The sequence below is a fragment of the Rhinoraja longicauda genome, chromosome 16, assembly GCF_053455715.1.
Source record: "Rhinoraja longicauda isolate Sanriku21f chromosome 16, sRhiLon1.1, whole genome shotgun sequence".
NCBI lineage: Eukaryota > Metazoa > Chordata > Chondrichthyes > Rajiformes > Arhynchobatidae > Rhinoraja > Rhinoraja longicauda.
In genome coordinates this window covers 388,003-399,965 of record NC_135968.1, presented here as the reverse complement: position 1 = coordinate 399,965, position 11,963 = coordinate 388,003, and the positions used below count along the sequence as shown (strand labels likewise).

Genomic DNA, 11,963 nt, shown 5'->3' with positions numbered 1-11,963 from the left:
GCATTCAGTCCACCACGGGGGGGGGGAGTGTGCAAACTCCACACAGACAGCGTCGGTGATCCCGCCATCCGGGGAATTAACCTGGTGAACCTATACTGCACTCCCTCTAGGGCAAGAATGTCCTTCCTCAAATTCGGAGACCAAAATTACACACAATATCCCAAGTGCAGTCTCACCAGGGCCCTGTACATCTGCAGTAGCACCTCCTTGCTCCTAAACTCAAATCCTCTCGCAATGAAGGCCAACATGCCATCAGCTTTCTTCGCTGCTCACTGTACCTGCATGCTTTCTTTCAGTGACTTGTTCAGTGCAACAAGACCGCACACCTAGGTCTTGTTGCACCTCCCCTTCTCCTAATATTGGCTCATTACCGTTCCGTGAACCGAGATACGGGTGTCTGGGGTTATGGGGAGAAGGCAGGAGAATGTGGTTAGAAGGGAGAGATAGATCGTCCATGATTGAATGGCGGAGTAGCCATGAAGGAGTAGCCTTCAACAAAGTTCCCACATAGGAGATTAGTGGGCAAAATTAGAGCACATGGACATGGATAGAAAATTGGTTGGCAGACAGACAGCAAAGTGGGGATCAATGGGTCCTTTTCAGAATGGCAGGCAGTGACTAGTAGGGTACCGCAAGGCTCGGTGCTGGGACCGCAGCTATTTACAATATACATTAATAACTTGGATGAAGGGATTAAACGTACCATTAGCAAATTTGCAGTTGATACAAAGCTGGGTGGTAGTGTGAACTGTAAGGAAGTTGCTATGAGGTTGCAGGGTGATTTGGACAGGTTGTGTGAGTGGGCGGATGCATGGCAGATGCAGTTTAATGTGGATAGGTGTGAGGTTATCCACTTTGGTGGTAAGAATAGGAAGGCAGATTATTAACTGAATGGTGTCAAGTTGGGAAAAGGGGACGTACAACGAGATCTGGGTGTCCTAGTGCATCAGTCACTGAAAGGAAGCATGCAGGTACAGCAGGCAGTGAAGAAAGCCAATGGAATGTTGGCCTTCATAACAAGAGGAGTTGAGTATAGGAGCAAAGAGGTCCTTCTGCAGTTGTACAGGGCCCTAGTGAGACCGCACCTGGAGTACTGTGTGCAGTTTTGTTTTCCAAATTTGAGGAAGGATATTCTTGCTATTGAGGGCGTGCAGCGTAGGTTTACTAGGTTAATTCCCGGAATGGCGGGACTGTCATATGTTCAAAGACTGGAGCGACTAGGCTTGTATACACTGGAATTTAGAAGGATGAGAGAAGATCTTATCGAAACATATAAGATTATTAAGGGGTTGGACACGTTAGAGGCAGGAAACATGTTCCCAATGTTGGGGGAGTCCAGAACCAGGGGCCACAGTTTAAGAATAAGGGGTAGGCCATTTAGAACGGAGAAGAGGAAAAACATTTTCAGTCAGAGAGTTGTAAATCTGTGGAATTTTCTGCCTCAGAAGGCAGTGGAGGCCAATTCTCTGAATGCATTCAAGAGATAGATAGAGCTCTTAAGTCAAGTCAAGTCAAGTCAAGTCAATTTATTTGTATAGCACATTTAAAAACAACCCACGTTGACCAAAGTGCTGCACATCTGACTAGGAAAAAAAGAAACATACAGTGGCAGGCAGCCAAAACACAACGGCGCGGCCATCTTGAACAAAATGTTAATTCAATCACCCACAGTCCAACAATAAAAGCACTAAACAGGCACCCAAATTACCCAACCCCAAAAACCCCCCAAAACACAGTCCAACAATAGAAGCATTAAATAGGCATTCAAATCACACACCCCAAAACCCCCAAAAACACAGTCCAACAATAAAAGCATCAAACAGGCACTCAAACCACCCAACCCCAAAAACACACAAAAAAGAAACATCCATCAAAGAAACATCCATCACAGTGAGTCTCCTCCAGTCCTCTCTCTCCTCACTGTGATGGAAGGCCACAATGTCTTTCCCTTCTCCTGCTGTCCTCGCCCGCGGTCAGGTTGTTGTGGTTGCAGGCCGCACCGGACGGTCCACAGCGGGCCAAGCCCAAGGCGCGTCGCGTCGCAGCCGCTCCCGCAGCCTCCGAAGACGGCCGGCTCCGCTGATGATAAGTCCGATCCGGGGCGGGCGAACACGCTGTCGCTGCCGCTGTTGCTGCACGTCGGGGCGGTCGTGGCTCCCGACATTGAAACCCCCGCCCAGCAGAGAAATATCCCGCGGCCATCTTAGGCTGCGCCGGACGGTGAAATGTCCGCGCCCCAAGCCCCGCGATCCGGGGTGGGCGAACATGCTGCCGCTGCCGGAGCTCCCGATGTCGGAATCCACGCGGCCCGAACCTAAGGCAAGTCGCAGCCGCTCCCGCAGCCTCCGAAGACGGCCGGCTCCGGTGATGGTAAGTCCGATCCACGGACTTGGATGGTAAGTCCGATGGAGGCTGACAGCAGAGTCAGGATAGCAGAGTCAGGGGGTATGGGGAGAAGGCAGGAATGGGGTACTGATTGAGAATGATCAGCCATTATCACATTGAATGGTGGTGCTGGCTCGAGTCAAGTCAAGTTTATTTGTCACATACACATACAAGATGTGCAGTGAAATGAAAGGTCACCCACAGTCCAGCAATAGAGCAATAAAAATAAACAATTTCACATACAATCACAACCAACACAAAAAAAAAAAAAGAAACAGCCAAAACAGTGAGTCTCCTCCTCCAGTCACCTCCTCACTGTGATGGAAGGCCAGAATGTATTTTCTGTCCCCTGCCGTCTTCTCCCGCTGTCAGGCTGTTGACGTTGCCTCTCTGCAGCGCCCCTGGTGGCGGGAGGGTTGAGTTTAGTTTATTGTCACGTGCTAACCAGTCAGCAGAAAGGCAACACACGATTACAATCGATCCGTCGGGGATGTGTTTTGTGACCAAGAGATTAGGAAACGAAGCATGGTCAGTGTGAGAGAAGCATGGAATGTAAAAGCCGAAGGCAATGCAAGTTTATTTATATAGCACATTCCAGCAACAAAGCAATTTAAAGTGCTTTACCATGAAACATTAAAGCGCAAGAATACTGGATGTGTACAACAGATTATATTCCACAGTGGGGTTCTTCCCGTGAGGATCTCCAGATACAATGCAGTGTCTGAAAAGATCTCAACTAGGGAGACGGAAAGAACAGCTTTTTCCAAGATTAATAACTTTTTATACAGAAAGGAAAAGGGGTGTTACATAGAAATCAACAACTAATTACAATCTAAATACAATTCACATGGTTACAGACAAAACAAAACCATTAATACAGGTCACATGATTTCAGGGAAATGCATCACCTACAGTGGATTCGAAACGAAAGTTTCCTACTTTCACACATGCCCATATAAGGAGTTATTATTGTGGAATAATGGAAACCTTATCTATTCTTTTGCAGCCGCAGAACCAGGCACCCATTTAAGAACAAAGAATTCCTTTAGCGCCTGTCTGTTCCCTATCACTCCTAAACACATTATTTTCCAATTATAACACTATTCTGCAACAAACATCCATTTTACTGCTTTCTACTGAAAATAAGCATTCAATTTATATTAGCTAAAACAACAAAAGGAACCATCTACAACCATCTAAAACAAAATAATATCTCTAATTAACTATACCAGCTAATAGCATATAGATTATCAGGGGCATTCCCTGAGGGGGAGGGGGGGGGAGGGGGGGGGGGTTGGAAGAAGTTTCTTCTATGTTTTTCCCTTCAGTTGCACAGTCATCTGGGAGAGTTTGGAGAGTCGTAGCTCTGGCACAATGGTGTTAAATGCAGAGCTAAAGTCAACAAACAAAATCCTGGCATAGATCCCCTTGTGGTCTAGGTGCTGGAGGATGAAGTGCAGGCCTGGGTTGACTGCATCATCCACCGATTTATTGGCCCGGTCTGCAAACTGCAGAAGGTCCAGCAGGGGGTTTGTGATGTTTGTCAGCTGGGCCAGCACAAGCTTTCAAAGGTCTTCATGAACCCTTGCCACACACAAAGGGTCTCTCTCCGGTGTGTATCCGCTGCTGCTACCGCAGCCCCCGTGCACTTTGGACGTTAGTGACACAGTGCGGAAACAGGCCCTTCGGCCCACAGAGTACGCGCCGACCAGCAATGCGCGCACACTAGCACAATCCTACAAACACAGGGGACAATTTACATTTACACCAAGCCAATTAATGTACAAACCTGCACGTCTTTGGAGTGTGGGAGGAAACCAGAGCACCCGGAGAAACCCCACACAGGTCACGGGAAGAACGTGTAAACTCCGAACAGACAGCACCCGTAGTCAGGATGGAACCCGGTTCTCTGGAGCCGTGAGGCAGCAACTCAACCGCTGCACCATTGAGTGTTTCAGAGGCTTGTAGACAGGGAATGTAGACATGGATATACAGGGAATGGAGGGATATGGATCACTCTTGAAACGCTTGCAACGGTGGGAAGAGCCGCACGCCGGCGTGGGCCCGCCGATGCTGCCGCAGCCCCCGTGAGCTGTCAAACGTCTCACCGCAGTACTGGCAGTCATAGGGCTGGCCACTAGTGTGCACGCGCTAGTGAGACAGGGAGTGGGAGGCTACGGCAAAGTGCTCGCCACTCATCGGTCTGGAGATGGGACGATCACTGGCGTGCACCTGCTGGTGCTTCAGCAGGCTGTAGGAGCGGTTGAACCCCTTGCCGCACTGGGTGCAGATGTGGGGGCGCTCGCTGGTGTGGATGGGCAAGTGCTGCAGCAGGGTGCTGTAGCGGGTGAAGCTCTTGCCACACTGGGTGCAGGTGAAGGGGCGCTCTCCGGTGTGCACGCGCCGGTGCAACTTCAACCCCGCCATCGCCTTGTACCCCTTGCCACAATCGGAGCAGGTGAAGGGCCGCTCACTGCTGTGCACCCGCTGGTGCTTCAGCAGGGTGGAGGAGCTGGTGAAGCCCTTGCCACACTGGGCGCAGGTGAAGGGGCGCTCGCTGGTGTGAATGCGCTGGTGCTCCAGCAGGTATTTGGAGCGAGTGAAGGTCTTGCCGCACTGGGCGCAGGTAAAGGGGCGCTCGCCGGTGTGCAGGCGCTGGTGGCTCAGCAGCTGGGAGGAGTCGATGAAGCCCTTGCCGCACTGGGTGCAGGTGAAGGGGCGCTCGCCGGTGTGCAGGCGCTGGTGCTTCAGCAGGTTGGAAGAGTGGGTGAATGCCTGGCCACACTGGACGCAGGTGAAGGGGCGCTCGCCGGTGTGCAGGCGCCAGTGCACTTTGAACTCCGGCTTTGACTTGAAGCCTTTGCCACAATCAGAGCAGGTGAAGGGTCTCTCGCCGCTGTGCACCCGCTGGTGCTTCCGCAGCCCCGACGACTGGGCAAAGCGCTTGCCGCAGGTGGAGCAGCCAAAGGGCTTCTCGTCTGTGTGCACCCGCTGGTGATCCAACAGCCCCGATGAGTGGACAAAGCTCTTGCCGCAGATGGTGCAGTCAAAGGGGTTCTCGTCCGTGTGCACCCGTCGGTGCAACCTAAGCCCCGATGACCGGGCAAAGCTCTTGCCACAGGTGGAGCAGGTGAAGGGCTTTTCGCCCGTGTGCACCTGCCAGTGGATCTTCAGCTCCGGCACAGTTTTGAAGCTCTTGCCGCAGTCGGAGCAGCCGAAGGGGCGTTCTCCCGTGTGCACCCGCCGGTGGGTTTCCAGCCGGCACAGGTGCTGCCAGGCCTTGCCACACACGTCGCACTTATAAAGCTTCTCCTTGTTTGGCCCCGTCATGTGGTCCTCCACCGAAGCTCCACCCACACGCCGAACAGATGGGGGGGGACTCACTGGCACCCTGGCCGCCCTCCATGGCCGCTCACGTCCCCGTCTCTCCATCCACAGCAACGGCTCCTAAACCTGTAGGAGGGGAACATTGAGGGTCAACAAGCTAGCAAACAGGACATTACTAAAACGTGATCATTAGTGCTTGAGGGGTGGATAAGGGGGTCAGGATAGGGGTCAAGGGGGTGAAGGGGGGTAGTGGAGGATGGGGGGGTCGAAGGGTGTGGGGCGAGGGGGCCTGGGGATGAGGGGGCACGGCACCGACCTGGGGGCACCGACCACCCGGGCACAATAGACAATAGGTGCAGGAGTCGGCCATTCGAGCCAGCACCGCAATTCAATGTGATCATGGCTGATCATGGGTGAGGATGGTGGGATGTGTGAGGGGGGGGGGGGGGGAGGCCACACCAACATGGTGGTGCCAAGCATCCGGGCACCACGCCGATCCTTCCACCTGCGCGTGAGCCGCCCTGCGCCGTGACATCATCCTCATGCATGGTGCAGGGAGGCTCGACATGGTGCCTGAATGCTCAGTGCCCCCAGGTCGGTGCGCCCCGCCACTCCCCCCTCCTCCCCCTGCCCTCACTTCCACCGCCCTAATCACTCATCCCCACTTCGTCTCCCCACCACCTCTCCACTCCTTCCCCCCTCCTCACCCACACCTCCTCTCCCCTCACCCAACCAACCCGCTCCCGCCCCGTCCACTGCTCCGACTGCGGCCAGAGCTTTTTGAATTTGTCGGGGCTGAGGCTTCAAGTCGATGCCGGAATTGAAAGTGCACCGACGCCTGCACACCGGCGAGCGCCCCTTCCCCTGCGCCCAGTGTGGCAAGGCCTTCACCCGCTCCTCCAACCTGCTGAAGCTCCCGCAGCTTCTGGGGGCCCGGGGACGGCAACCGTTGCTAGTGCGGGAAGGGCGGCGCCGATTGGTGGAGGGGCGGAGTTGTGGCTCGACCTATCGGACGCGCTCACCTGCACAGGGGGGCGGTACGCTACTCTGATTGGTCGAACACCGGGAAAGGGCGGTACCTGGGGCACCATGACACCGTAGGCGGGACCTGTTCCCATTGGCCGCTGCCGCTGCCCGTCAGTGGGGAGGAGGCGGGACCTGGTCGCCGGCCGCCATCGCCACCTCCTCCGCCCGACCCCGCGTCCTTTCCCCCACCCTCTCCTTCCTTCCCGACCCAATAACCAAAAGTCTGTGGTCTCTTTTTGCTCTGGATTATTTCACTCAAACGTTTAAACCGTTAATGTTGTATTCTTAATGTTTTATGCCTTATTCTTACATATTTACTGTATGTTCGTGTTGTTACTTGCGAGCAGAGCAGCAAGGCACATTCCTTGTATGTGCACATACTTGGCCAATAAACTTAAACTTATTCATTCATGGAGCTAGCTAGTGTACGGGGTGATCACTGGTGGGTGAGGACTAAGTGGGCCGAAGGGCCTGTTTCTGCAAGTATCTCTAAAAATCCAAACAATACCCAGTGACTTGGCCTCCACCGCGTCTGTGGTAATGAATTCCACAGATTCACCACCCTCCGGCTGAAGAAATTCCTCCGCATCTCATTTCTAAAGGTATGGGCGGGAAAGGCAGAGAGGATTAGCCCCGACGGGCCGATTGCCGTCACCTTTCCTTCCCAGACAACAACTGAAGGGAAAAACATAGAATAAACTTCTTCCAACCCCCCCCCCCCCCCCCCCCCCCGAACCCCTCAGGGAATGCCCCTGATAATCTATATGCTATTAGCTGGTATAGTTAATTATAGATATTGATATTTTGTTTTAGATGGTTGAAGATGGTTACTTTTGTTGTTGTTTTAGCTAATATAAAACGAATGCTTATTTTCAGTAGAAAGCAGTAAAATGGATGCTTGTTGCAGAATAGTGTTATCATTAGAAAATAATGTGTTTATTCGTTTAGGAGTGATGGGGAACAGACAGGCGCAAAAGGGTTTCTTTGTTCTTAAATGGGTGGCTTGTTCTGCAGCTGCAAAAGAATAGATAAGGTTTTCCTTATTCCACGATAACAACTCCTTAGGTATCACAAAATGCTGGAGTAACTCAGCAGGTCAGGCAGCATCTAGACCCCTCTTCAGACCCCGTCTGTCTCGACCCGAAACATCACCCCTCTCTCCCAGATGCTGTCTGACCTGCTGAGTTACTCCAGCATTTTGTGGAATAAGGAAAACCCATGCGATGCTTATGCATGGGCTGGGCAGAGCTAGAGTTACGGCAGTTTTTGGACGTGTTAGCAAGTGGGAGCCGAGAAGGTGCTGACAGAGGTTCAGCCAAAGGTTGTGCCAAAAGATTCATTAGCCAAAATGTAATCGGTTGGAGATTTTATTGACAAGAAGATTGATACAGATTTCTGGCAGTTCCTATCGATCGCATAAACTGTGGTAAGATATGGAATTTTACCAAGCGTATCAATAACCAGTCGATGACAAGAGATATGCCCATATGCTATATCGCGACTTCAAATAAAAAACATCTAACTAACTCAAACGTCGACAAGGTCTCTGATATTGTTTTTGCTTGCGTCAAAAGCTTATCGTTTCACCCGATCTATGCAAGTGGCAGATTGGGAGCTAATTGATAGACGAGAAGCTGGCCGATATAAAAAGTCTGTGGTCTCTTTTTGCTCTGGTTTATTTAACTCGCACATTTAAACGATTTTGTTGTATTCTCAATGTTTTAATGTATTATGCTTTATTCTTAAACTAGACCAAGTGGACCCATTGGGCCCATTCCTCGTAGTGGGGGGACAGGGAAGGGGCGAGGGTGTGAGTGAGTGAGCCCTGGACCAAAAGCCTCTCCTGTATTGTAGCACCCTCAACCCCCCCACTCAATCCCCCCACTGCCCCACTCCATCCCTCCCACCCACCCCACTTGCCCTACCCCGCCTCCACCCCATTCCCCCCTCCCCACCCTTATTCCCCCCTCCACTCACCCCCACTCGCCCCCCCCTCCCCTACCCCACTCTCCCTGCCCACATCCCACCCCCAATCTTCCCTCCTCCCCACCCCCACTCTCCCCCACCCCCACTCTTCCTTTCTCCCCACCCCCACCCTGCCCTCCTCCCCACTCCCACTCTCCCCCCACCCCCACTCTCCTCCGCCCTCCTCCCCACCCTTTCCACCCACTCTTTCCTCCCCCACCCCCCTCCCCCATTCCCCCCTCTTCCCCACCCCCACTCTCTCTTACCCCGACACCCAACCCCCTCACCTTCCCCTGCCCCCCACACCCACTGTCCTCCCACTCTCCCCAACCCCCACCGCTCCCACTCTCTCCTTCCCCCATGCTGGATATGCGGGTGAAACCCTTGCCACACTCAGAGCAGTCAAAGGGTCTCTCTCCGGTGTGTATCCACTGGTGCTCCCGCAGCCCCCGTGCACTCTTGAAATGCTTGCCGCGGTGGGAAGAGCCGCTCGCTGGCGTGGGCCCGCCGGTGCTGCCGCAGCCCCCGCGAGCTGTCAAACACCTCACCGCAGTACTGGCAGTTGTAGGACTGGCCACTGGTGTGCACGCGCTGGTGAGACAGGACTTGCGAGGCCATGGCAAAGCGATTGCCACTGGGGATGGGACGGTGATCGGCGTGCACCCACTGGTGCCTCAACAGGATGGACGAGCGGGTGAAGCTCTTGCCGCACTGGGCGCAGGTGAAGGGGCGCTCACCACAGCGCACTCTCTGGTGGCTCAGCAGGTTGGAGGAGCGGGTGAAGCCCTTGCCACACTGGGTGCAGGTGAAGGGGCGCTCACCACAGTGCACTCGCTGGTGGCTCAGCAGGTTGGAGGAGCGGGTGAAGCTCTTGCTGCACTGGGCGCAGGTGAAGGGGCGCTCACCACAGTGCACTCGCTGGTGGCTCAGCAGGTTGGAGGAGCGGGTGAAGCCCTTGCCGCACTGGGCGCAGGTGAAGGGGCGCTCTCCGGTGTGGGTGCGCTGGTGCTCCAGCAGGTTGTTGGAGCGGGTGAAGCCTTTGCCACACTGGGCGCAGGTGAAGGGGCGCTCTCCGGTGTGGGTGCGCTGGTGCATCAACAGGTTGTTGGAGCGGGTGAAGCTCTTGCCGCAGTCGCTGCAGGTGTAGGGCCGCTCCCTGGTGTGCAGGCGCTGGTGCATCAACAGGTCCGTCGACGACTTGAAGCCTTTGTCGCAGTCGGAGCAGGTGAAGGGCCTTTCACAGCTGTGCACCCGCCGATGGTGGGTCAGCCCCGACAACTGGGCAAAGCTCTTGCTGCAGGTGGAGCAGCTAAAGGGCTTCTCGCCCGTGTGCACCCGCCGGTGGGTCTTCTTCTCCTGCGTTGCCTTGAAGCCCTTGACGCAGTCAGAGCAGCCGAAGGGCCTCTCACCGCTGTGCACCCACCAGTGGTGGCTCAGTCCCGACAACTGGGTAAAGGTCTTGCCGCACGGAAGCTGCCAGGCCTTGGCACACATGTCGCACTTATAACGCTTCTTTTTGTGCCCCGTCATGCGGTCCTCCACCGAAGCTCAGCCCGCACACCGAGCAGATGAAGGGGGCTCACCGGCACCCTGGCTGCCCTCAATGGCCGCTCACGTCCCCTCTCTACATCCACAGCAACGGCTCCGAAACCCTGCAGGAGAACACAGAGGGTCAACAAGCTGGCAAACAGGGCAGGCGGGGTGGGGGGTGGGGAGTGAGGGGCTAAGGGTGAGGAAAGGGGGGGGGGTGAGGGGAGAGGTGGTGAGGAGGCAAGGGAGGGAAGGGAGGGCAGGGGCATGAGGGCAGTGGAAGTGAGAGGAGGGAGGGGAAGAAGCGGGGGGGGGGTGTGATGAGCAGGTGGGGGCCTCACCGACCTGGGGAGGCCGAGCATCCGGGCACGGCGCCGCCCGCCAGCTAGTTGCCAGGGGGCGCAGCAGTCGGAGGACCAGAGGGCGCCCCGACCTCCCTCATTCACTCACATTCCCCCCGAGCCCGCACGCCTCGGGTCGCCGGCCGGCCGCCCTCGGGAAAGGAGGGGGCGGGGATAAGGACGCGGGGCTTCCGGCGCTGAGCGAGCGAAGGCCTTGTCCGGCCTCACGTGACCCCACGCCCTCCCCCCCTCTTGACGGACAGCGCCAGCGGCCAATGGGAGCGAGTCCCGTCTCCCCGGTTTGCACGTCACAAAGTAATAGGTACCGGCGTCCGACAAATCAGAGCCGTGACCGCGCCCCCCCTTCCACCGGCTCAGGTGAGCGCGTCCTACAGGTCGAGCGGCAGCCCCGTCCCACGGACAGACAGCGCAGTCCGCCAATCACAGCCGCCCATCCCGCAGTTGCACCGGTTGCCACGGTCGCTGGTCGGCACGGACTCAGTGGGCCGAAGGGCCTGTTTGCGCGCTGGATCAACAGGAGGAGGCCATTCGGCCCTTCGAGCCAGCACCGCCATTCAATGTGATCATGGCTGATCATTCTCAATCAGTACCCCGTTCTTGCCTTCTCCCCATACCCCCTGACTCCGCTATCCTTAAGAGCTCTATCTAGCTCTCTCTTGAATGCACTCAGAGAATTGGCCTCCACTGCCTTCTGAGGCAGAGAATTCCACAGATTCACAACTCTCTGACTGAAAAAGTTTTTCCTCATCTCAGTTCTAAATGGCCTACCGCTTATTCTTAAACTGTGGCCCCTGGTTCTGGACTCCCCCAACATTGGGAACATGTTTCCTGCCTCGAACGTGTCCAACCCCTTAATAATCTTATATGTTTCGATAAGATCTCCTCTCATCCTTCTAAATTCCAGTATACAAGCCTAGTCAATCCAGTCTTTCAACACACGACAGTCCCGCCATTCCGGGAATTAACCTAGTAAACCTATGCTGCACGCCCTCAATAGCAAGAATATCCTTTCTCAAATCTGGAGACCAAAACTGCACACAGTACTCCAGGTGCGGTCTCACTAGGCCCCTGTACAACTGCAGAAGGACCTCTTTGCTCCTATACTCAACTACTCTTGTTATGAAGGCCAACATTCCATTGGCTTTCTTCACTGCCTGGTGTACCTGCATGCTTCCTTTCAGTGACTGCATGCTTCCATTCAGTGACTGCACGCTTCCTTTCAGTGACTGCATGCTTCCTTTCAGTGACTGCATGTTTCATTTCGGTGACTGCATGCTTCCTTTCAGTGACACCAAAGTGATACGGGGACTGCGGGAGAGAGACCCTTTGTGTGCGCTGAGTGTGGCAAGGGTTTCACCCATATGTCCA

At 54.8% G+C, this 11,963-nt stretch overlaps 1 pseudogene across 1 annotated transcript; it reads right to left on the bottom strand.

The window, feature by feature from the left end:
• Positions 1-1,511: 1,511 nt before the first annotated feature.
• Positions 1,512-10,813, bottom strand: LOC144601223 (uncharacterized; annotated as a pseudogene). Its single transcript, XR_013548268.1, has 4 exons — positions 10,579-10,813; positions 9,050-10,355; positions 6,792-6,937; positions 1,512-5,832 (listed from the first exon to the last, which is right to left on the bottom strand). The product of XR_013548268.1 is annotated as an uncharacterized LOC144601223 (transcript).
• Between the last annotated feature and the right edge of the window lie 1,150 nt (positions 10,814-11,963).